Source organism: Mytilus edulis, chromosome 10 (assembly GCF_963676685.1).
Source record: "Mytilus edulis chromosome 10, xbMytEdul2.2, whole genome shotgun sequence".
Classification (NCBI taxonomy): Eukaryota; Metazoa; Mollusca; class Bivalvia; order Mytilida; family Mytilidae; genus Mytilus; species Mytilus edulis.
In genome coordinates, this window is record NC_092353.1 from 68,166,347 (window position 1) to 68,189,126 (window position 22,780).

The 22,780-nt window shown below is 34.1% G+C and overlaps 18 non-coding genes across 18 annotated transcripts; all 18 read left to right on the forward strand.

Annotated features, from left to right (window-relative positions):
• The first annotated feature begins 4,332 nt into the window (after positions 1–4,332).
• Trnaf-gaa (transfer RNA phenylalanine (anticodon GAA)) lies at positions 4,333–4,405 on the forward strand. The gene has a single exon. It is a non-coding gene; the product is annotated as a tRNA-Phe (tRNA).
• A 631-nt stretch (positions 4,406–5,036) lies between these two features.
• On the forward strand, positions 5,037–5,109 carry Trnaf-gaa (transfer RNA phenylalanine (anticodon GAA)). The gene has a single exon. It is a non-coding gene; the product is annotated as a tRNA-Phe (tRNA).
• Positions 5,110–5,740: 631 nt separating this feature from the next.
• On the forward strand, positions 5,741–5,813 carry Trnaf-gaa (transfer RNA phenylalanine (anticodon GAA)). The gene has a single exon. It is a non-coding gene; the product is annotated as a tRNA-Phe (tRNA).
• A 631-nt stretch (positions 5,814–6,444) lies between these two features.
• Trnaf-gaa (transfer RNA phenylalanine (anticodon GAA)) lies at positions 6,445–6,517 on the forward strand. The gene has a single exon. It is a non-coding gene; the product is annotated as a tRNA-Phe (tRNA).
• A 631-nt stretch (positions 6,518–7,148) lies between these two features.
• Positions 7,149–7,221, forward strand: Trnaf-gaa (transfer RNA phenylalanine (anticodon GAA)). The gene has a single exon. It is a non-coding gene; the product is annotated as a tRNA-Phe (tRNA).
• Positions 7,222–7,852: 631 nt separating this feature from the next.
• Trnaf-gaa (transfer RNA phenylalanine (anticodon GAA)) lies at positions 7,853–7,925 on the forward strand. Its single transcript has one exon. It is a non-coding gene; the product is annotated as a tRNA-Phe (tRNA).
• A 631-nt stretch (positions 7,926–8,556) lies between these two features.
• Positions 8,557–8,629, forward strand: Trnaf-gaa (transfer RNA phenylalanine (anticodon GAA)). The gene has a single exon. It is a non-coding gene; the product is annotated as a tRNA-Phe (tRNA).
• Positions 8,630–9,260: 631 nt separating this feature from the next.
• Positions 9,261–9,333, forward strand: Trnaf-gaa (transfer RNA phenylalanine (anticodon GAA)). The gene has a single exon. It is a non-coding gene; the product is annotated as a tRNA-Phe (tRNA).
• A 6,645-nt stretch (positions 9,334–15,978) lies between these two features.
• Positions 15,979–16,051, forward strand: Trnaf-gaa (transfer RNA phenylalanine (anticodon GAA)). The gene has a single exon. It is a non-coding gene; the product is annotated as a tRNA-Phe (tRNA).
• A 631-nt stretch (positions 16,052–16,682) lies between these two features.
• Trnaf-gaa (transfer RNA phenylalanine (anticodon GAA)) lies at positions 16,683–16,755 on the forward strand. The gene has a single exon. It is a non-coding gene; the product is annotated as a tRNA-Phe (tRNA).
• Positions 16,756–17,386: 631 nt separating this feature from the next.
• Positions 17,387–17,459, forward strand: Trnaf-gaa (transfer RNA phenylalanine (anticodon GAA)). Its single transcript has one exon. It is a non-coding gene; the product is annotated as a tRNA-Phe (tRNA).
• A 631-nt stretch (positions 17,460–18,090) lies between these two features.
• On the forward strand, positions 18,091–18,163 carry Trnaf-gaa (transfer RNA phenylalanine (anticodon GAA)). The gene has a single exon. It is a non-coding gene; the product is annotated as a tRNA-Phe (tRNA).
• A 631-nt stretch (positions 18,164–18,794) lies between these two features.
• Trnaf-gaa (transfer RNA phenylalanine (anticodon GAA)) lies at positions 18,795–18,867 on the forward strand. Its single transcript has one exon. It is a non-coding gene; the product is annotated as a tRNA-Phe (tRNA).
• Positions 18,868–19,498: 631 nt separating this feature from the next.
• On the forward strand, positions 19,499–19,571 carry Trnaf-gaa (transfer RNA phenylalanine (anticodon GAA)). The gene has a single exon. It is a non-coding gene; the product is annotated as a tRNA-Phe (tRNA).
• A 631-nt stretch (positions 19,572–20,202) lies between these two features.
• On the forward strand, positions 20,203–20,275 carry Trnaf-gaa (transfer RNA phenylalanine (anticodon GAA)). The gene has a single exon. It is a non-coding gene; the product is annotated as a tRNA-Phe (tRNA).
• A 631-nt stretch (positions 20,276–20,906) lies between these two features.
• On the forward strand, positions 20,907–20,979 carry Trnaf-gaa (transfer RNA phenylalanine (anticodon GAA)). Its single transcript has one exon. It is a non-coding gene; the product is annotated as a tRNA-Phe (tRNA).
• Positions 20,980–21,610: 631 nt separating this feature from the next.
• On the forward strand, positions 21,611–21,683 carry Trnaf-gaa (transfer RNA phenylalanine (anticodon GAA)). Its single transcript has one exon. It is a non-coding gene; the product is annotated as a tRNA-Phe (tRNA).
• Positions 21,684–22,314: 631 nt separating this feature from the next.
• Trnaf-gaa (transfer RNA phenylalanine (anticodon GAA)) lies at positions 22,315–22,387 on the forward strand. The gene has a single exon. It is a non-coding gene; the product is annotated as a tRNA-Phe (tRNA).
• The last annotated feature ends 393 nt before the right edge of the window (positions 22,388–22,780 follow it).

The following is a 22,780-nucleotide window of genomic DNA, read 5'->3' on the forward strand; positions in this document are numbered from 1 at the left end:
ATTTTGCTGAAAGTCCTTTATAAAGTGTGCTTCCTTTGTCAGTCTTTTATATTTGTTCGATTCGTTCATTTTATAGAACGGATATACGGTAAATTTTCCACTACTGCACGTTTAGAAATGTTCGCTCACATCTTGCATTCGTTTGGATGGATCTCGTATCTGTTGTCTGTGAATACGGACTCTTTGACAAATTTAATTACCAGTCTGTCCGATGTACCATTCCTTGCAAGTGCTGCATACAATACAGTAAATTAGGTTTACCGTTTGCAATTAATGTCTGCATTTGGAACAATTGTTCGGCCGTATTCCATTTGGGTCATGAAATTTAGCCCTTATTAAAATCTTTAAGATTTAAAGGCTGTCTTTTACTTTTATACATAATTATGTAAATATTTAGCAAGAACACTGCATGGACATATAAAATCGCTTGTGATGGTTTGGGTTATATTTTTCAACTAAATTGTTGACACATATATGATTGTGGGCAAGTCATGAAAATGGTCAACAAACTGAGATTTTACGTATAAACAGTTATGTAAATTGATAGAAAATAACGTTTTCTAGCTGACTGTTCGGTGTATGCTTTTTTATTGTTGTAGAAAGGCTGCATGTAATTGCTTACATCCACTTATTAATAATTTAAATTTCAGTGGATAGTCTCACTAGCAATAATACTAAGCAGAACACTTCAAACATATGCTTTTCAATTCAAAGTCATTGGACCATGTCATGGGTGAGGCGGAAAGGGGCTCAAATAAGTCACTATACTAATATGTACTGATAAAACATATCACTGATCTATTACCATTATCAGAAGTAGATCTTATAAAAGTGACTTTAGCAGAAATTTTTACATTGCAAATTGTCATTTAAATTAATTCAAATTGTCATTTAAATTAATTCAAAGTCATTGGACCATACCTAGGAATTTTTATAAATGTAGGTGTAGGTGCAAATTTACTGTGAAAGGGCACTTTCCAAGATATGTTTGTACACTGTTATCCAGATTACAGAAATTGTGTACTTGTTTTCCTCAGTTAGGATCACCATTTGATATCGTGTTTTCATCTTCTTGTAAAGACCCCTTTAAAGTAAGTTTACCACCGGTATTTCGACGTATCAGTAAGGAGATCTCGTATTATATTTTTGATACTGGTATGAGATCTCACAAAACATGTTTAACCCCGCCGCATTTTGTGCCCCCAGGTCAGGAGCCTCTGGCCTTTGTTATTCTCGTTTCTTTTATTATTTAAGTTCATTTTGTTTTGCAGTTTAAACGTCCAATTTCATTGAACTTGTACATAATTTTATTTAGGGTCAGCTAAGGACCGCCTCCGGGTGCGGGATTTCCTCGCTACCTTAAATACCCATTTGTTCTTTGGTAAGGTTGTTGTCTCTTTGACACATTCCCCATTTCTATTCTCAATTTTATTTACAAATATCATCTACATTGACTGTGTTTTTTTTACTATGTTTTGATTTTTTTTTTATCGACTCCTAGGAGTCGATAGTAGAATTGAACGATGGACAATCAGTGCGTGAATTTTTCTTGCTACCTGATTGGAAGATATTACGAGACGTGAATAATCAAAGTTTATTGATTGGTTAGGACAATCCTAACCTAGTAAAATTTTAATGTCCTTCAATCCCGTAGAGTATCGGAATTGTCCTCTCTATTTTAGCAATTAGATTTTGCCTGGTCATTAATCATGCATATTCATGATATTGGTACACAGGTAACTTTTATCTATAAATAGTCGAATCTTCTGGAGTTTCGTAAACAACAACGTTAAAAAATATATACTACTTCATAACGTGTGACCGCACGTGTATGGTGAAATTTGTTGATTGATGCACGTGGCTATTCTAGTAAACGAATTAATCTACAAAGCGAGAGCACTTTCCATTTTCATCAGCTAAGAGTCGACTAGCCCTTTTTGAAAGGCTAATGATTGTTCTAGTATTTGAAATTAGATGGTACACACTTATATCCTTTCTAAAAAAAAATATCTTTTTTTCGTTTTTGCTTAAAAATAGATATACACTGTAGTTTGATTTAAAAACCGTATGTTTTTATGTTTCTTTATTTTTGTTTTCTGATCAATGTAATTTTTAGATAGGTGGAAACGCCTTCATCATTTTTTTCTTTTGAAATAAATCAAATGATCGATCACTGTAATAATATGCAATTCGGATTAATTATATAAGTGATTCTATGTCCCTGATCAATTTAATGGAAAATCTATGTCCCTGGTCAACTCTTAAGTAAATAAGGTCAACTTCTTGTTATTAATTTGTACTCTCGATTTTTATTGCAATTCCTCGAGTGTTCAGATATTAAGCTGTTTAAAAATAAATAGTGCGATGTGCAGTTTGCAATTCTTTTTGAACGAACAATATTTTGTTGACCTGTGATATGAGTTTTCTTTTATTGAAGAAGAAAGTTGATAACAAAGTGAAATATCATCTTTTCGTTTTTTCATTGGTTTTGTTGACATATTACACTTAGAAATTAGTGCCCTGGAAGTGGTATTTTTTTAAACAGGAATATGTTGGATAAATCCGGTATTTTTATGGTGGAGCCAGAAATGTGAAAAGGCCACATGAAATTTTTTGTACCATAGTTTCGTTTGTATTCCTTTGTTTTTATTTCTTATTATCATTTTTAAAGTTTAAAAGGAAAGTGTATACATTTTTAAAAGTGCTAAGTAAATAGAAATATTTCTGTTTGCCGGAGATTTAATCTGGTGTGCACTTGTCAGAAAAAGTGTACGCACGAAAAAAAAATTGTGATAAGAAACTTTTAAAACTACACACCATTTTGGAAATTTACGAACATTTTCTTAATTGGTTTTTTTTTTCAAAAAAAATCATTTACTATTAACATCTACATATTTAATTGCGAAGAAGATAGCACGTTGGTGATTTATGTCATCGTTTTTTTCCTATTAAGACAAAAGGTATGCTTCATACAGATATAATTTGTACTATATGTTACGAAAATGAAAAGTTGTTTTCATATTATCAAAACCTATCTTGTACACACACAAACATTATATTTCAAATGAAAAAATATTCTACAGAATAATCAGTCAATATAAATATTTGAAACGAGCAAAATAGCTATAATAAACAGTGTAAAAGAAGGGTTTAAAACATATTTGTTTTGTTAGTTTTGAAGAAGAAAAAAACAATTATTTCTTTTATTATAGTAAAACAAAAAATATTAACAACAATACAGAACTTAAAGGTAATTTTCAAACAAAAATGGAGAAATCCACAAAACCTTACAAAATCAACCGTTCAATTATATCAGCAAAAAAATCTAGTGAATTTTGGCAATTTCTAATGAATGTATAAATAATATCATTAAAGTATCTAGTGTAAGCTGGTATATGTGTCATTGATTGTAAGAACAACTTTAAATGATAATATTGCATACAAAAGCATTTCTTTAGCTCGAATTGATATATAGAAGCCATCAGCTACATCATAAGATTCTATTTATATTTTCGTGTGTATGTATGTATGACTTGTATTCTTTAGGTGATTGCTTCTACGGAATATAGGATTCAAGTTGAACTTGATGGGTAACCAGTCCAGTACGAATGAAGTCCCTAAATAAATGTACTATCTTTTGAATGTGACATTGTACTGATAAAAAAAACTTGTTAAATTAATTTTGTAGTATTTTCAAAAGATATTCATCAATCTTTAAACTTCTATACTACTATAAAATTCGATATAATTAATGTGGATGTTTATATGAGTAAATGGTCGAAAAACTCCTTAAGGTATAACACCACTAGTTGAGGCCCGGCCAGAAAGCACATACTAGAAAGTAGTACATATTTAACACAAAATAGTTCCTACGCATGAGTGTAACTTTTAAAATATGCAGAAATATATTAGGTACTGTATGTAACAAATAAAAGCTGAATGATTATTAATCATTGTAGAACACTTTTTGACATACATTTAAAAAAACTGCAAATAATTTAAAAAAACAGGGTTCATTTTGCCTGTTTGCCATATCTGAAGTACCTGTTTTGGTAAATACGAAGTTCCGGTAACCAGTTCTTTCGTATATGCCTTAAAAGGTATGTTATTTTTTTCAGTACAAGACACCATAAAGTGTTGCTTTGACATGCAATGATGGTCACTTCATTCAAACTTCAAACAAAACAGCTAGAAATTGAGGAATTTTCAATTTTCATTTTTTTCTTTATTTGCACATGCATGCACATGCACTTTCAGTTTCATGTAATTATATCATTGGTCTTAACAGCTCAATACCTATAAATCCACCTAATTGCACAACAATCCATGTCAGCCGGAATAGCTCAGTTGGGAGAGCGTTAGACTGAAGATCTAAAGGCCCCCGGTTCAATCCCGGGTTCCGGCACGGAACAATCCGGCGGCTGGCAGGATATTTTTTGCTACTCACCACTCAGTTTGCAAGATAATCCAAAGAAACTTTTCTCCATAGAATGACTAGATGTAACTATACATGGCATGTCAGATTGCAGAAACAGTGCACATGATACGGGAGAAGAAAACACACATTTACCAGCTCAACGGTGATGTCTTTCTAATGCTCAGCTGTTCGTTAATCTAACTTGGTAACGTTGGCGATGATCCTTTATGATGTCAAGTCAATCACGGATGTTGAAAGATAACGTCGACGAAAGATTGACTGTTTTCTTCTCTTCTTGGAAGAAGAAAACAGGGTGTGTTTTTTTTCTTTTTTTTTCTTTTACTGATTTATTAAAGCTAAAATCTTAATGTTAATATGTACACGGACTTTTTCACATAGAAATGAACGATAAATATTCTTAGAACACGTGTTTGAAACTATACTGGTATCTATAGTTATTTCTAAATTTATTCCTTAGCCATCCATACAATTTCCAACACAAGAAAATAATTTTCTTAATTTGCACATGCACATGCACTTTCAGTTTCATGTAATTATATCATTGGTCTTAACAGCTCAATACCTATAAATCCACCTAATTGCACAACAATCCATGTCAGCCGGAATAGCTCAGTTGGGAGAGCGTTAGACTGAAGATCTAAAGGCCCCCGGTTCAATCCCGGGTTCCGGCACGGAACAATCCGGCGGCTGGCAGGATATTTTTTGCTACTCACCACTCAGTTTGCAAGATAATCCAAAGAAACTTTTCTCCATAGAATGACTAGATGTAACTATACATGGCATGTCAGATTGCAGAAACAGTGCACATGATACGGGAGAAGAAAACACACATTTACCAGCTCAACGGTGATGTCTTTCTAATGCTCAGCTGTTCGTTAATCTAACTTGGTAACGTTGGCGATGATCCTTTATGATGTCAAGTCAATCACGGATGTTGAAAGATAACGTCGACGAAAGATTGACTGTTTTCTTCTCTTCTTGGAAGAAGAAAACAGGGTGTGTTTTTTTTCTTTTTTTTTCTTTTACTGATTTATTAAAGCTAAAATCTTAATGTTAATATGTACACGGACTTTTTCACATAGAAATGAACGATAAATATTCTTAGAACACGTGTTTGAAACTATACTGGTATCTATAGTTATTTCTAAATTTATTCCTTAGCCATCCATACAATTTCCAACACAAGAAAATAATTTTCTTAATTTGCACATGCACATGCACTTTCAGTTTCATGTAATTATATCATTGGTCTTAACAGCTCAATACCTATAAATCCACCTAATTGCACAACAATCCATGTCAGCCGGAATAGCTCAGTTGGGAGAGCGTTAGACTGAAGATCTAAAGGCCCCCGGTTCAATCCCGGGTTCCGGCACGGAACAATCCGGCGGCTGGCAGGATATTTTTTGCTACTCACCACTCAGTTTGCAAGATAATCCAAAGAAACTTTTCTCCATAGAATGACTAGATGTAACTATACATGGCATGTCAGATTGCAGAAACAGTGCACATGATACGGGAGAAGAAAACACACATTTACCAGCTCAACGGTGATGTCTTTCTAATGCTCAGCTGTTCGTTAATCTAACTTGGTAACGTTGGCGATGATCCTTTATGATGTCAAGTCAATCACGGATGTTGAAAGATAACGTCGACGAAAGATTGACTGTTTTCTTCTCTTCTTGGAAGAAGAAAACAGGGTGTGTTTTTTTTCTTTTTTTTTCTTTTACTGATTTATTAAAGCTAAAATCTTAATGTTAATATGTACACGGACTTTTTCACATAGAAATGAACGATAAATATTCTTAGAACACGTGTTTGAAACTATACTGGTATCTATAGTTATTTCTAAATTTATTCCTTAGCCATCCATACAATTTCCAACACAAGAAAATAATTTTCTTAATTTGCACATGCACATGCACTTTCAGTTTCATGTAATTATATCATTGGTCTTAACAGCTCAATACCTATAAATCCACCTAATTGCACAACAATCCATGTCAGCCGGAATAGCTCAGTTGGGAGAGCGTTAGACTGAAGATCTAAAGGCCCCCGGTTCAATCCCGGGTTCCGGCACGGAACAATCCGGCGGCTGGCAGGATATTTTTTGCTACTCACCACTCAGTTTGCAAGATAATCCAAAGAAACTTTTCTCCATAGAATGACTAGATGTAACTATACATGGCATGTCAGATTGCAGAAACAGTGCACATGATACGGGAGAAGAAAACACACATTTACCAGCTCAACGGTGATGTCTTTCTAATGCTCAGCTGTTCGTTAATCTAACTTGGTAACGTTGGCGATGATCCTTTATGATGTCAAGTCAATCACGGATGTTGAAAGATAACGTCGACGAAAGATTGACTGTTTTCTTCTCTTCTTGGAAGAAGAAAACAGGGTGTGTTTTTTTTCTTTTTTTTTCTTTTACTGATTTATTAAAGCTAAAATCTTAATGTTAATATGTACACGGACTTTTTCACATAGAAATGAACGATAAATATTCTTAGAACACGTGTTTGAAACTATACTGGTATCTATAGTTATTTCTAAATTTATTCCTTAGCCATCCATACAATTTCCAACACAAGAAAATAATTTTCTTAATTTGCACATGCACATGCACTTTCAGTTTCATGTAATTATATCATTGGTCTTAACAGCTCAATACCTATAAATCCACCTAATTGCACAACAATCCATGTCAGCCGGAATAGCTCAGTTGGGAGAGCGTTAGACTGAAGATCTAAAGGCCCCCGGTTCAATCCCGGGTTCCGGCACGGAACAATCCGGCGGCTGGCAGGATATTTTTTGCTACTCACCACTCAGTTTGCAAGATAATCCAAAGAAACTTTTCTCCATAGAATGACTAGATGTAACTATACATGGCATGTCAGATTGCAGAAACAGTGCACATGATACGGGAGAAGAAAACACACATTTACCAGCTCAACGGTGATGTCTTTCTAATGCTCAGCTGTTCGTTAATCTAACTTGGTAACGTTGGCGATGATCCTTTATGATGTCAAGTCAATCACGGATGTTGAAAGATAACGTCGACGAAAGATTGACTGTTTTCTTCTCTTCTTGGAAGAAGAAAACAGGGTGTGTTTTTTTTCTTTTTTTTTCTTTTACTGATTTATTAAAGCTAAAATCTTAATGTTAATATGTACACGGACTTTTTCACATAGAAATGAACGATAAATATTCTTAGAACACGTGTTTGAAACTATACTGGTATCTATAGTTATTTCTAAATTTATTCCTTAGCCATCCATACAATTTCCAACACAAGAAAATAATTTTCTTAATTTGCACATGCACATGCACTTTCAGTTTCATGTAATTATATCATTGGTCTTAACAGCTCAATACCTATAAATCCACCTAATTGCACAACAATCCATGTCAGCCGGAATAGCTCAGTTGGGAGAGCGTTAGACTGAAGATCTAAAGGCCCCCGGTTCAATCCCGGGTTCCGGCACGGAACAATCCGGCGGCTGGCAGGATATTTTTTGCTACTCACCACTCAGTTTGCAAGATAATCCAAAGAAACTTTTCTCCATAGAATGACTAGATGTAACTATACATGGCATGTCAGATTGCAGAAACAGTGCACATGATACGGGAGAAGAAAACACACATTTACCAGCTCAACGGTGATGTCTTTCTAATGCTCAGCTGTTCGTTAATCTAACTTGGTAACGTTGGCGATGATCCTTTATGATGTCAAGTCAATCACGGATGTTGAAAGATAACGTCGACGAAAGATTGACTGTTTTCTTCTCTTCTTGGAAGAAGAAAACAGGGTGTGTTTTTTTTCTTTTTTTTTCTTTTACTGATTTATTAAAGCTAAAATCTTAATGTTAATATGTACACGGACTTTTTCACATAGAAATGAACGATAAATATTCTTAGAACACGTGTTTGAAACTATACTGGTATCTATAGTTATTTCTAAATTTATTCCTTAGCCATCCATACAATTTCCAACACAAGAAAATAATTTTCTTAATTTGCACATGCACATGCACTTTCAGTTTCATGTAATTATATCATTGGTCTTAACAGCTCAATACCTATAAATCCACCTAATTGCACAACAATCCATGTCAGCCGGAATAGCTCAGTTGGGAGAGCGTTAGACTGAAGATCTAAAGGCCCTCGGTTCAATCCCGGGTTCCGGCACGGAACAATCCGGCGGCTGGCAGGATATTTTTTGCTACTCACCACTCAGTTTGCAAGATAATCCAAAGAAACTTTTCTCCATAGAATGACTAGATGTAACTATACATGGCATGTCAGATTGCAGAAACAGTGCACATGATACGGGAGAAGAAAACACACATTTACCAGCTCAACGGTGATGTCTTTCTAATGCTCAGCTGTTCGTTAATCTAACTTGGTAACGTTGGCGATGATCCTTTATGATGTCAAGTCAATCACGGATGTTGAAAGATAACGTCGACGAAAGATTGACTGTTTTCTTCTCTTCTTGGAAGAAGAAAACAGGGTGTGTTTTTTTTCTTTTTTTTTCTTTTACTGATTTATTAAAGCTAAAATCTTAATGTTAATATGTACACGGACTTTTTCACATAGAAATGAACGATAAATATTCTTAGAACACGTGTTTGAAACTATACTGGTATCTATAGTTATTTCTAAATTTATTCCTTAGCCATCCATACAATTTCCAACACAAGAAAATAATTTTCTTAATTTGCACATGCACATGCACTTTCAGTTTCATGTAATTATATCATTGGTCTTAACAGCTCAATACCTATAAATCCACCTAATTGCACAACAATCCATGTCAGCCGGAATAGCTCAGTTGGGAGAGCGTTAGACTGAAGATCTAAAGGCCCCCGGTTCAATCCCGGGTTCCGGCACGGAACAATCCGGCGGCTGGCAGGATATTTTTTGCTACTCACCACTCAGTTTGCAAGATAATCCAAAGGCTTCCGGTTGACCTATGAAAGAGTAAACAGGTGTTTATATCGAGAGAGTCAATCTAATTCAAAAACTGTGTTTTTCCAAGTCATCGTATATGTGAATTTGTATATTTTGTGTCAGAATGTGATAATATACCTTAATATCGTTTGATTTTTTCAACTTTTTTGTTGAAAAAGACTTTGTTTTGTCACCCGGGATGGGTGACAAAACGTACCCTTTGGATGACAATTATTCAAAGGAACAAACTGTTCGTGTGAATGTTGGCAGTACTAAAGTGATTACCCCAGAATTAGTGATAGATGAAATTGAAAAGAAATGTGGTGTAGGATCGGTGCTAGCGTGTGTTCCCAAGAATGATAACAATTATGAAGTAGTAATGCGGGAAAGGAGAAATGTAGGAGAAATATCAGGAGACGGTTTATTTATACAAGGTAAATCCATTAGTGTAAATGAACTAGTATCAGTATTTAGAATTGTGTCAATTTTCAATATGAGCATGTACGTAACAGATGAAGAAATAATTGATAGATTTGATAGAATGGGTGTTGAAATAGTAACTGACATTAGGAAAAGAAAAATGAGCAGTAGATCGAATGTATATGATGGTACTAGGGTTTTTAAAGTAAAATTACCACCTACACTTGCCTCAATACCGTATTCTATGAAATTTACAGTTAGCGGGAAGGAAACAGCATATTATAGGGTTATTCATAATGACCAGGTCAAAGTTTGTTCGGGTTGTTATAGTGCTGAACATTTATACAAAGATTGTCCAGAATTTAAATGTTTTAAATGTGGTCAACAAGGACATATTAGTAAAAACTGTTTAGAGAATAAGTGTAAGAGTTGCCTAAGGCCATACAGTGATTGCGATTGTTTAACGAGAAAGCGTTATTTCGGAGAAGGATTTGGTCATATACCCGAAGGAAAAAGAAAAACACCTTGGGGCAGAGTTTCGGACCACAAAAGAAAATATCAAGAAATTATCACCAGTAGTGAAGAAAACAATACAGAATTAAAAGAAAGTGAAAATGACTTGATTAGTGGGAATACGTTAGATGTTGGTCCCTCAGTCATAAGTTCGGAACAGGGAACCAGTGATGATGTGAAAAAGTCAAAGGTGGTAAAAGTTGTTGCCGATGTACACACAAGTGATATCATGTGTGATGATATAGAAGCTAATGGTGAGGATTGGAATGGAGATGACGTTAACAGAAATGGTAATGGTAATGGAGATGGAGCAATTGGTGATGGTATTGGTAATGGAGATGAAGATGATGATGATGAATATACAGACGCTGATGAAGCCATGGCAGATGATGTAACAGAGACCGTTGATAACGCGTCCGAAAATGGTGAAAAGACAAAGATCGCGACTGACAATAGTGAACAGACAAAGATCGCGACCGACAATGGTGTAAAGACAAAGATCGCGACCGAGATGACGAATAAAGACAGTGAGCAGATTTCAGAAGGACATATTGTAACTGTTAATAGCAATATTAGTAAATGTAATGTATTGTTAAGTACAAATGAAATTATGAATGAAAATGTTTCATGTGAAACAAATGTTAATGATGAGAAAATTAGTAACATCCCCTCTCTGGAACAAAAATGCAGCCAGGGAGGAGATGATGATGTATTTGGTGAATTAGATGGAATAAGTATGGACACTGACCCATTGACTGATGAAGAAAGTGAGTGGGCTAGTGTAGAAGACAAATGCAAAAATATATTTAAAAAAAATGCAAGACGAAAGTTATTGAAAGTTAAGGTTAATGTAAGAGCTGCTATGTTGGCACATCAAAAAAAAAATAGAAACAAATAAAAATGGATTGTAAATATTATATAATATTCAATATATTTTTTATAGTAATGGCTATGTTTAATGTTATAAGTCTTAATTGTAACGGACTTTGTGATAGCAATAAGAGGAATTGTATTTTTTCATTGTGTAATGAAAGATTTTATGATATTATATGTTTACAAGAAACATTTTGGAATGATTTGTTTGTAGAAAGAATTAAAAGAGATAAAACTATTTGGGATGGAGATATTTTTTATAGTAATAGTGGTAATAACCGTCAAGGTGTTGCTATTCTTGTTAGTAAGAAATTAAAAAACATTTTTTTAGAAGTGGAAAATGATAATGGAAGATTTATTCATATAAAAGGGACAATTAATGATAAATTAATTGACATTTATAATATATATGCACCAAATAATGTAAATGAAAGATATGAGTTTTTCTTAAAGTGTAAACAAAAAATTAGTAAAGGAAAATATGTATTAGTTGCTGGAGATTTTAATACTACATTATCAAGTTTGGATAAGAGTGGTAAAACCATGCATTGTAATGATAAGGCTGTAAAATCCTTATGTAATTTTATGCAAGAAAAAGAATTATATGATATTTGGAGAAATAGAAATGTTAATACAAAAGTTTTTTCTAGAAAACAGGTTGTACAAGGGTTTTTAACCCAAAGCAGAATAGACTATTTTCTAGTGTCATTAGATTTAAAATCTTGTATTAAGAATATTCATTATAAGGATACTAGTTTTAGTGATCATAGTATCGTCAGCATGAAGATAGATTTTTGTAATGTAGAAAGAGGTCCAGGTGTGTGGGTTTTTAATAATTCATTTTTACAAGATGAGTTATTTATTGATAAAATGAAGAGATTATTTGCAAATGAAATTGGGTCAGATTTTTATGTGTCAAATCCCTTAATTTGGTGGGATAATTTAAAATTTACAATTAAAAGATTAAGCCAAATTTATGGCAAAGAAAAGCAAAAAGAATTAAACAGGGAATATTATAAATTGCAGAATAAAATTCAAGAATTATCAGTAAAATCTGCAAATGGTATTCAGATAGACAGTGAACAATTTTTAGAATTGCAAACGCAATTAGAAGATATTGAAACATATAAATGTCAAGGTGCAATTTTAAGATCAAAGTCACAGTGGGCTTTAGAAAGTGATAGAAATACTGCATATTTTTTGAAATTAGAAAAGTATCGACAGAATAAGAATGTGATAAGTGAAATAAAAGATTGTGATGGGAAAATTGTTACAGAAACAAATGATTTACTTGATGTTATACTTGATTATTATAAACATTTGTTTTCTTGTGTTAGTATTGATATGCATTCAGTTGATGAATTATTGAATAATGTTAATGTAAAAATTGATGATGAAGATGTAGAAATGTGTGATGATGAAATTAGTATTGAGGAAATTGAAAAATCCTTAAAAGGTATGAAAAAAGGGAAAACACCTGGACCAGATGGTATAACTGCAGAATTTTATTTGTATTTTTTCAATGAATTAAAGCATGTATTACTCTATATTTATCAAAGTATTGAGGAAAATGAAGAATTATCTAGATCTATGAGATATGGGAATATAAATATAATTTTTAAAAACAAAGGTGATCAATCAGATTTGAAAAACTTTAGGCCAATTAGCTTGTTGAATGTTGACTACAAAATACTTGCCAGAGTAATGGCAAATAGATTTAAGTATGTACTACCAAAAGTTATTTCACCAAATCAAAGCTGTTGTATTCTAGGAAAAGATATATCTGATACAGTTGTTAGTGTTAGGGATTTTATGGATTTAGTAGAAATGGATGATATAGAATGTTATTTATTAAAATTAGATCAAGAAAAAGCATTTGACAGAGCTGGACACGAGTATCTTTTTGCAGTTTTGGATAAATTTGGATTTGGTAATAAATTCAAAAAATGGATAAAAATATTTTACACCAACATTTTTAGTTCAGTTAAATGTAATGGATTTTTGACTCCATACTTTAGATTGAAAAACTCTGTCAAACAGGGGTGTCCCATTTCGGCTCTGTTATATGTTTTGTTAGCAGAACCATTGAGTATTGCTATTAAGAAAAATTGTGAGATAAGAGGTGTTGTAATACCAAATACAAATGTTGAAGAAAAGGTTTTTGTACATGCTGACGATACAACTTTGACCTTAGTGGACAAAAAATCAGTTAGTGAAACATTTCGGGTACTAGAATTGTACGAAAAAGCATCGGGTGCAAAATTGAATAAAGAAAAATCAGAAGTTTTAGCACTTGGAAAAGGGAAAATTTGTTCAAATGATTTAAAAATTTGGAAAATAAAAGAATGTGATGAAGTCTTACAGTTATTAGGAATATGGGTGGGAAAAAATAAAACATTATGTGAAAAATTGAATTGGGAAGGTAAAGTACAATCAATTACAAAACTCCTGAATTTTTGGAAAATGAGGCATTTAACTCTTCATGGAAGAGTAAGTGTTATTAGTGCCTTACTTATGAGTAAACTGTGGTATACATTAATGGTTGTAAATATACCTGAAAAGTATTGCATACTTATAAAAAAGAAATGTTTAGAATTTTTATGGAATAATAAACCTCCTCTTGTAGCATATGAGGTTATTATCAATAAAGTAGTTGACGGAGGATTGAATTTTCCTGATATTATGCAGAAAATGTATGCTTTTAGATTAAAATATTTGAGTAGACTGTTGGATGAAAACTACTGTGCTATATGGAAACAAACTTGTCTTTATTTCTTTTCTAAGTTTGAAAATATGAATCTTGGAATTGAAATTTTATTCTGTGATCTCCGAAAAAGAAAAATAGATGCATTACCAGAATTTTATCAAAGTCTGATTTTGTCATGGCAAAGTATTTGTGAAAATGTAGATATTGAAGTTAATTCAGAAAATGTTTTTGATATTCCGCTTTTTCTAAATCCAAATATTACAAATGGTAATAAAATGTTATATCTTAGGACATTTATTGAAGCAGGTGTATGTAAAATAAAAGACATCGCATATGAATGTAAACCAGGTTTCTTGAAAGAAAGTTATATTCAAGAGATTGTATTAGAAAAATTTCCGGAAGTTTCGGAAAATAAAATGTTACATGCAGTTAGAAATGTGTTAGAAACAATACCTGATGAGTATAAAGTGCTAGTTGAAGCAAATGTGCATGTTAGTAAAACTCCTGTGTTAAAACCCATGATTAAAGATGGCGTCCAAATTTGTTCACTTCCATCCACGACGAATTTTTATTATCGAATGCTTGTATCAAAGCTTTCTAGAGAACCTAAATCTGTATCACGATGGCGTTTGATGTACGCAGATTTTGACCTAAGAAAGATCCAGAAAATCATGAATTTTTCTTTTTTACAAAGCGATTGTCGCGAGGTGGCATTTAAAGTTTTTCACCGTATTATATTTACAAAAGAAAGGCTATTTAAATGCCGTATTACAAAGGACTCACTTTGTCCTATTTGCTCAACTCTACCTGAGAATTTAAATCACCTGATTTTAGAGTGTACGATGTTAACTCGCTTCAATGATTTTGTAAAGAATTTTTTACACAATATTTTGTATAAGAGTTCAGGCAGTTATATAAATGACCTTAGTTTTGAGTTCATGTGTATGTTTGGTTTGACAAAACAAAATAAATATATTAATTACTATTTTGTAAATAGTGTATTAGCAATAAGAAGATTTTGTATTGTAAAAAGACGAAATATTGCAATGTTAGAAAATAAGATTATAGACATAGAACAATACTTTAAGTCTACTCTGGTTAAAAATGTGAACTATGCTTATGAACATTATAAACGCAACAATGCGCTACAATTATTTGAAAAGTATTATAGTGAAAATAATCCAGTATTAATTATTAGAGACAATCAAATTCAAATTGATTTCTAGTGTGATAATTATCATGTGTTATTAATTGTGAATATATTACATATGATTGAAGTTGTAATCTTACAAGCTTATATTGTGATAATGTGAATTTTCAGGAGTATAGCCTGATTATTCTTTTTATATGTATTATCTGAATAAAATTTTATCAAGAGAAAAAAAAAAGAGCGTTAGACTGAAGATCTAAAGGCCCCCGGTTCAATCCCGGGTTCCGGCACGGAACAATCCGGCGGCTGGCAGGATATTTTTTGCTACTCACCACTCAGTTTGCAAGATAATCCAAAGAAACTTTTCTCCATAGAATGACTAGATGTAACTATACATGGCATGTCAGATTGCAGAAACAGTGCACATGATACGGGAGAAGAAAACACACATTTACCAGCTCAACGGTGATGTCTTTCTAATGCTCAGCTGTTCGTTAATCTAACTTGGTAACGTTGGCGATGATCCTTTATGATGTCAAGTCAATCACGGATGTTGAAAGATAACGTCGACGAAAGATTGACTGTTTTCTTCTCTTCTTGGAAGAAGAAAACAGGGTGTGTTTTTTTTCTTTTTTTTTCTTTTACTGATTTATTAAAGCTAAAATCTTAATGTTAATATGTACACGGACTTTTTCACATAGAAATGAACGATAAATATTCTTAGAACACGTGTTTGAAACTATACTGGTATCTATAGTTATTTCTAAATTTATTCCTTAGCCATCCATACAATTTCCAACACAAGAAAATAATTTTCTTAATTTGCACATGCACATGCACTTTCAGTTTCATGTAATTATATCATTGGTCTTAACAGCTCAATACCTATAAATCCACCTAATTGCACAACAATCCATGTCAGCCGGAATAGCTCAGTTGGGAGAGCGTTAGACTGAAGATCTAAAGGCCCCCGGTTCAATCCCGGGTTCCGGCACGGAACAATCCGGCGGCTGGCAGGATATTTTTTGCTACTCACCACTCAGTTTGCAAGATAATCCAAAGAAACTTTTCTCCATAGAATGACTAGATGTAACTATACATGGCATGTCAGATTGCAGAAACAGTGCACATGATACGGGAGAAGAAAACACACATTTACCAGCTCAACGGTGATGTCTTTCTAATGCTCAGCTGTTCGTTAATCTAACTTGGTAACGTTGGCGATGATCCTTTATGATGTCAAGTCAATCACGGATGTTGAAAGATAACGTCGACGAAAGATTGACTGTTTTCTTCTCTTCTTGGAAGAAGAAAACAGGGTGTGTTTTTTTTCTTTTTTTTTCTTTTACTGATTTATTAAAGCTAAAATCTTAATGTTAATATGTACACGGACTTTTTCACATAGAAATGAACGATAAATATTCTTAGAACACGTGTTTGAAACTATACTGGTATCTATAGTTATTTCTAAATTTATTCCTTAGCCATCCATACAATTTCCAACACAAGAAAATAATTTTCTTAATTTGCACATGCACATGCACTTTCAGTTTCATGTAATTATATCATTGGTCTTAACAGCTCAATACCTATAAATCCACCTAATTGCACAACAATCCATGTCAGCCGGAATAGCTCAGTTGGGAGAGCGTTAGACTGAAGATCTAAAGGCCCCCGGTTCAATCCCGGGTTCCGGCACGGAACAATCCGGCGGCTGGCAGGATATTTTTTGCTACTCACCACTCAGTTTGCAAGATAATCCAAAGAAACTTTTCTCCATAGAATGACTAGATGTAACTATACATGGCATGTCAGATTGCAGAAACAGTGCACATGATACGGGAGAAGAAAACACACATTTACCAGCTCAACGGTGATGTCTTTCTAATGCTCAGCTGTTCGTTAATCTAACTTGGTAACGTTGGCGATGATCCTTTATGATGTCAAGTCAATCACGGATGTTGAAAGATAACGTCGACGAAAGATTGACTGTTTTCTTCTCTTCTTGGAAGAAGAAAACAGGGTGTGTTTTTTTTCTTTTTTTTTCTTTTACTGATTTATTAAAGCTAAAATCTTAATGTTAATATGTACACGGACTTTTTCACATAGAAATGAACGATAAATATTCTTAGAACACGTGTTTGAAACTATACTGGTATCTATAGTTATTTCTAAATTTATTCCTTAGCCATCCATACAATTTCCAACACAAGAAAATAATTTTCTTAATTTGCACATGCACATGCACTTTCAGTTTCATGTAATTATATCATTGGTCTTAACAGCTCAATACCTATAAATCCACCTAATTGCACAACAATCCATGTCAGCCGGAATAGCTCAGTTGGGAGAGCGTTAGACTGAAGATCTAAAGGCCCCCGGTTCAATCCCGGGTTCCGGCACGGAACAATCCGGCGGCTGGCAGGATATTTTTTGCTACTCACCACTCAGTTTGCAAGATAATCCAAAGAAACTTTTCTCCATAGAATGACTAGATGTAACTATACATGGCATGTCAGATTGCAGAAACAGTGCACATGATACGGGAGAAGAAAACACACATTTACCAGCTCAACGGTGATGTCTTTCTAATGCTCAGCTGTTCGTTAATCTAACTTGGTAACGTTGGCGATGATCCTTTATGATGTCAAGTCAATCACGGATGTTGAAAGATAACGTCGACGAAAGATTGACTGTTTTCTTCTCTTCTTGGAAGAAGAAAACAGGGTGTGTTTTTTTTCTTTTTTTTTCTTTTACTGATTTATTAAAGCTAAAATCTTAATGTTAATATGTACACGGACTTTTTCACATAGAAATGAACGATAAATATTCTTAGAACACGTGTTTGAAACTATACTGGTATCTATAGTTATTTCTAAATTTATTCCTTAGCCATCCATACAATTTCCAACACAAGAAAATAATTTTCTTAATTTGCACATGCACATGCACTTTCAGTTTCATGTAATTATATCATTGGTCTTAACAGCTCAATACCTATAAATCCACCTAATTGCACAACAATCCATGTCAGCCGGAATAGCTCAGTTGGGAGAGCGTTAGACTGAAGATCTAAAGGCCCCCGGTTCAATCCCGGGTTCCGGCACGGAACAATCCGGCGGCTGGCAGGATATTTTTTGCTACTCACCACTCAGTTTGCAAGATAATCCAAAGAAACTTTTCTCCATAGAATGACTAGATGTAACTATACATGGCATGTCAGATTGCAGAAACAGTGCACATGATACGGGAGAAGAAAACACACATTTACCAGCTCAACGGTGATGTCTTTCTAATGCTCAGCTGTTCGTTAATCTAACTTGGTAACGTTGGCGATGATCCTTTATGATGTCAAGTCAATCACGGATGTTGAAAGATAACGTCGACGAAAGATTGACTGTTTTCTTCTCTTCTTGGAAGAAGAAAACAGGGTGTGTTTTTTTTCTTTTTTTTTCTTTTACTGATTTATTAAAGCTAAAATCTTAATGTTAATATGTACACGGACTTTTTCACATAGAAATGAACGATAAATATTCTTAGAACACGTGTTTGAAACTATACTGGTATCTATAGTTATTTCTAAATTTATTCCTTAGCCATCCATACAATTTCCAACACAAGAAAATAATTTTCTTAATTTGCACATGCACATGCACTTTCAGTTTCATGTAATTATATCATTGGTCTTAACAGCTCAATACCTATAAATCCACCTAATTGCACAACAATCCATGTCAGCCGGAATAGCTCAGTTGGGAGAGCGTTAGACTGAAGATCTAAAGGCCCCCGGTTCAATCCCGGGTTCCGGCACGGAACAATCCGGCGGCTGGCAGGATATTTTTTGCTACTCACCACTCAGTTTGCAAGATAATCCAAAGAAACTTTTCTCCATAGAATGACTAGATGTAACTATACATGGCATGTCAGATTGCAGAAACAGTGCACATGATACGGGAGAAGAAAACACACATTTACCAGCTCAACGGTGATGTCTTTCTAATGCTCAGCTGTTCGTTAATCTAACTTGGTAACGTTGGCGATGATCCTTTATGATGTCAAGTCAATCACGGATGTTGAAAGATAACGTCGACGAAAGATTGACTGTTTTCTTCTCTTCTTGGAAGAAGAAAACAGGGTGTGTTTTTTTTCTTTTTTTTTCTTTTACTGATTTATTAAAGCTAAAATCTTAATGTTAATATGTACACGGACTTTTTCACATAGAAATGAACGATAAATATTCTTAGAACACGTGTTTGAAACTATACTGGTATCTATAGTTATTTCTAAATTTATTCCTTAGCCATCCATACAATTTCCAACACAAGAAAATAATTTTCTTAATTTGCACATGCACATGCACTTTCAGTTTCATGTAATTATATCATTGGTCTTAACAGCTCAATACCTATAAATCCACCTAATTGCACAACAATCCATGTCAGCCGGAATAGCTCAGTTGGGAGAGCGTTAGACTGAAGATCTAAAGGCCCCCGGTTCAATCCCGGGTTCCGGCACGGAACAATCCGGCGGCTGGCAGGATATTTTTTGCTACTCACCACTCAGTTTGCAAGATAATCCAAAGAAACTTTTCTCCATAGAATGACTAGATGTAACTATACATGGCATGTCAGATTGCAGAAACAGTGCACATGATACGGGAGAAGAAAACACACATTTACCAGCTCAACGGTGATGTCTTTCTAATGCTCAGCTGTTCGTTAATCTAACTTGGTAACGTTGGCGATGATCCTTTATGATGTCAAGTCAATCACGGATGTTGAAAGATAACGTCGACGAAAGATTGACTGTTTTCTTCTCTTCTTGGAAGAAGAAAACAGGGTGTGTTTTTTTTCTTTTTTTTTCTTTTACTGATTTATTAAAGCTAAAATCTTAATGTTAATATGTACACGGACTTTTTCACATAGAAATGAACGATAAATATTCTTAGAACACGTGTTTGAAACTATACTGGTATCTATAGTTATTTCTAAATTTATTCCTTAGCCATCCATACAATTTCCAACACAAGAAAATAATTTTCTTAATTTGCACATGCACATGCACTTTCAGTTTCATGTAATTATATCATTGGTCTTAACAGCTCAATACCTATAAATCCACCTAATTGCACAACAATCCATGTCAGCCGGAATAGCTCAGTTGGGAGAGCGTTAGACTGAAGATCTAAAGGCCCCCGGTTCAATCCCGGGTTCCGGCACGGAACAATCCGGCGGCTGGCAGGATATTTTTTGCTACTCACCACTCAGTTTGCAAGATAATCCAAAGAAACTTTTCTCCATAGAATGACTAGATGTAACTATACATGGCATGTCAGATTGCAGAAACAGTGCACATGATACGGGAGAAGAAAACACACATTTACCAGCTCAACGGTGATGTCTTTCTAATGCTCAGCTGTTCGTTAATCTAACTTGGTAACGTTGGCGATGATCCTTTATGATGTCAAGTCAATCACGGATGTTGAAAGATAACGTCGACGAAAGATTGACTGTTTTCTTCTCTTCTTGGAAGAAGAAAACAGGGTGTGTTTTTTTTCTTTTTTTTTCTTTTACTGATTTATTAAAGCTAAAATCTTAATGTTAATATGTACACGGACTTTTTCACATAGAAATGAACGATAAATATTCTTAGAACACGTGTTTGAAACTATACTGGTATCTATAGTTATTTCTAAATTTATTCCTTAGCCATCCATACAATTTCCAACACAAGAAAATAATTTTCTTAATTTGCACATGCACATGCACTTTCAGTTTCATGTAATTATATCATTGGTCTTAACAGCTCAATACCTATAAATCCACCTAATTGCACAACAATCCATGTCAGCCGGAATAGCTCAGTTGGGAGAGCGTTAGACTGAAGATCTAAAGGCCCCCGGTTCAATCCCGGGTTCCGGCACGGAACAATCCGGCGGCTGGCAGGATATTTTTTGCTACTCACCACTCAGTTTGCAAGATAATCCAAAGAAACTTTTCTCCATAGAATGACTAGATGTAACTATACATGGCATGTCAGATTGCAGAAACAGTGCACATGATACGGGAGAAGAAAACACACATTTACCAGCTCAACGGTGATGTCTTTCTAATGCTCAGCTGTTCGTTAATCTAACTTGGTAACGTTGGCGATGATCCTTTATGATGTCAAGTCAATCACGGATGTTGAAAGATAACGTCGACGAAAGATTGACTGTTTTCTTCTCTTCTTGGAAGAAGAAAACAGGGTGTGTTTTTTTTCTTTTTTTTTCTTTTACTGATTTATTAAAGCTAAAATCTTAATGTTAATATGTACACGGACTTTTTCACATAGAAATGAACGATAAATATTCTTAGAACACGTGTTTGAAACTATACTGGTATCTATAGTTATTTCTAAATTTATTCCTTAGCCATCCATACAATTTCCAACACAAGAAAATAATTTTCTTAATTTGCACATGCACATGCACTTTCAGTTTCATGTAATTATATCATTGGTCTTAACAGCTCAATACCTATAAATCCACCTAATTGCACAACAATCCATGTCAGCCGGAATAGCTCAGTTGGGAGAGCGTTAGACTGAAGATCTAAAGGCCCCCGGTTCAATCCCGGGTTCCGGCACGGAACAATCCGGCGGCTGGCAGGATATTTTTTGCTACTCACCACTCAGTTTGCAAGATAATCCAAAGAAACTTTTCTCCATAGAATGACTAGATGTAACTATACATGGCATGTCAGATTGCAGAAACAGTGCACATGATACGGGAGAAGAAAACACACATTTACCAGCTCAACGGTGATGTCTTTCTAATGCTCAGCTGTTCGTTAATCTAACTTGGTAACGTTGGCGATGATCCTTTATGATGTCAAGTCAATCACGGATGTTGAAAGATAACGTCGACGAAAGATTGACTGTTTTCTTCTCTTCTTGGAAGAAGAAAACAGGGTGTGTTTTTTTTCTTTTTTTTTCTTTTACTGATTTATTAAAGCTAAAATCTTAATGTTAATATGTACACGGACTTTTTCACATAGAAATGAACGATAAATATTCTTAGAACACGTGTTTGAAACTATACTGGTATCTATAGTTATTTCTAAATTTATTCCTTAGCCATCCATACAATTTCCAACACAAGAAAATAATTTTCTTAATTTGCACATGCACATGCACTTTCAGTTTCATGTAATTATATCATTGGTCTTAACAGCTCAATACCTATAAATCCACCTAATTGCACAACAATCCATGTCAGCCGGAATAGCTCAGTTGGGAGAGCGTTAGACTGAAGATCTAAAGGCCCCCGGTTCAATCCCGGGTTCCGGCACGGAACAATCCGGCGGCTGGCAGGATATTTTTTGCTACTCACCACTCAGTTTGCAAGATAATCCAAAGAAACTTTTCTCCATAGAATGACTAGATGTAACTATACATGGCATGTCAGATTGCAGAAACAGTGCACATGATACGGGAGAAGAAAACACACATTTACCAGCTCAACGGTGATGTCTTTCTAATGCTCAGCTGTTCGTTAATCTAACTTGGTAACGTTGGCGATGATCCTTTATGATGTCAAGTCAATCACGGATGTTGAAAGATAACGTCGACGAAAGATTGACTGTTTTCTTCTCTTCTTGGAAGAAGAAAACAGGGTGTGTTTTTTTTCTTTTTTTTTCTTTTACTGATTTATTAAAGCTAAAATCTTAATGTTAATATGTAC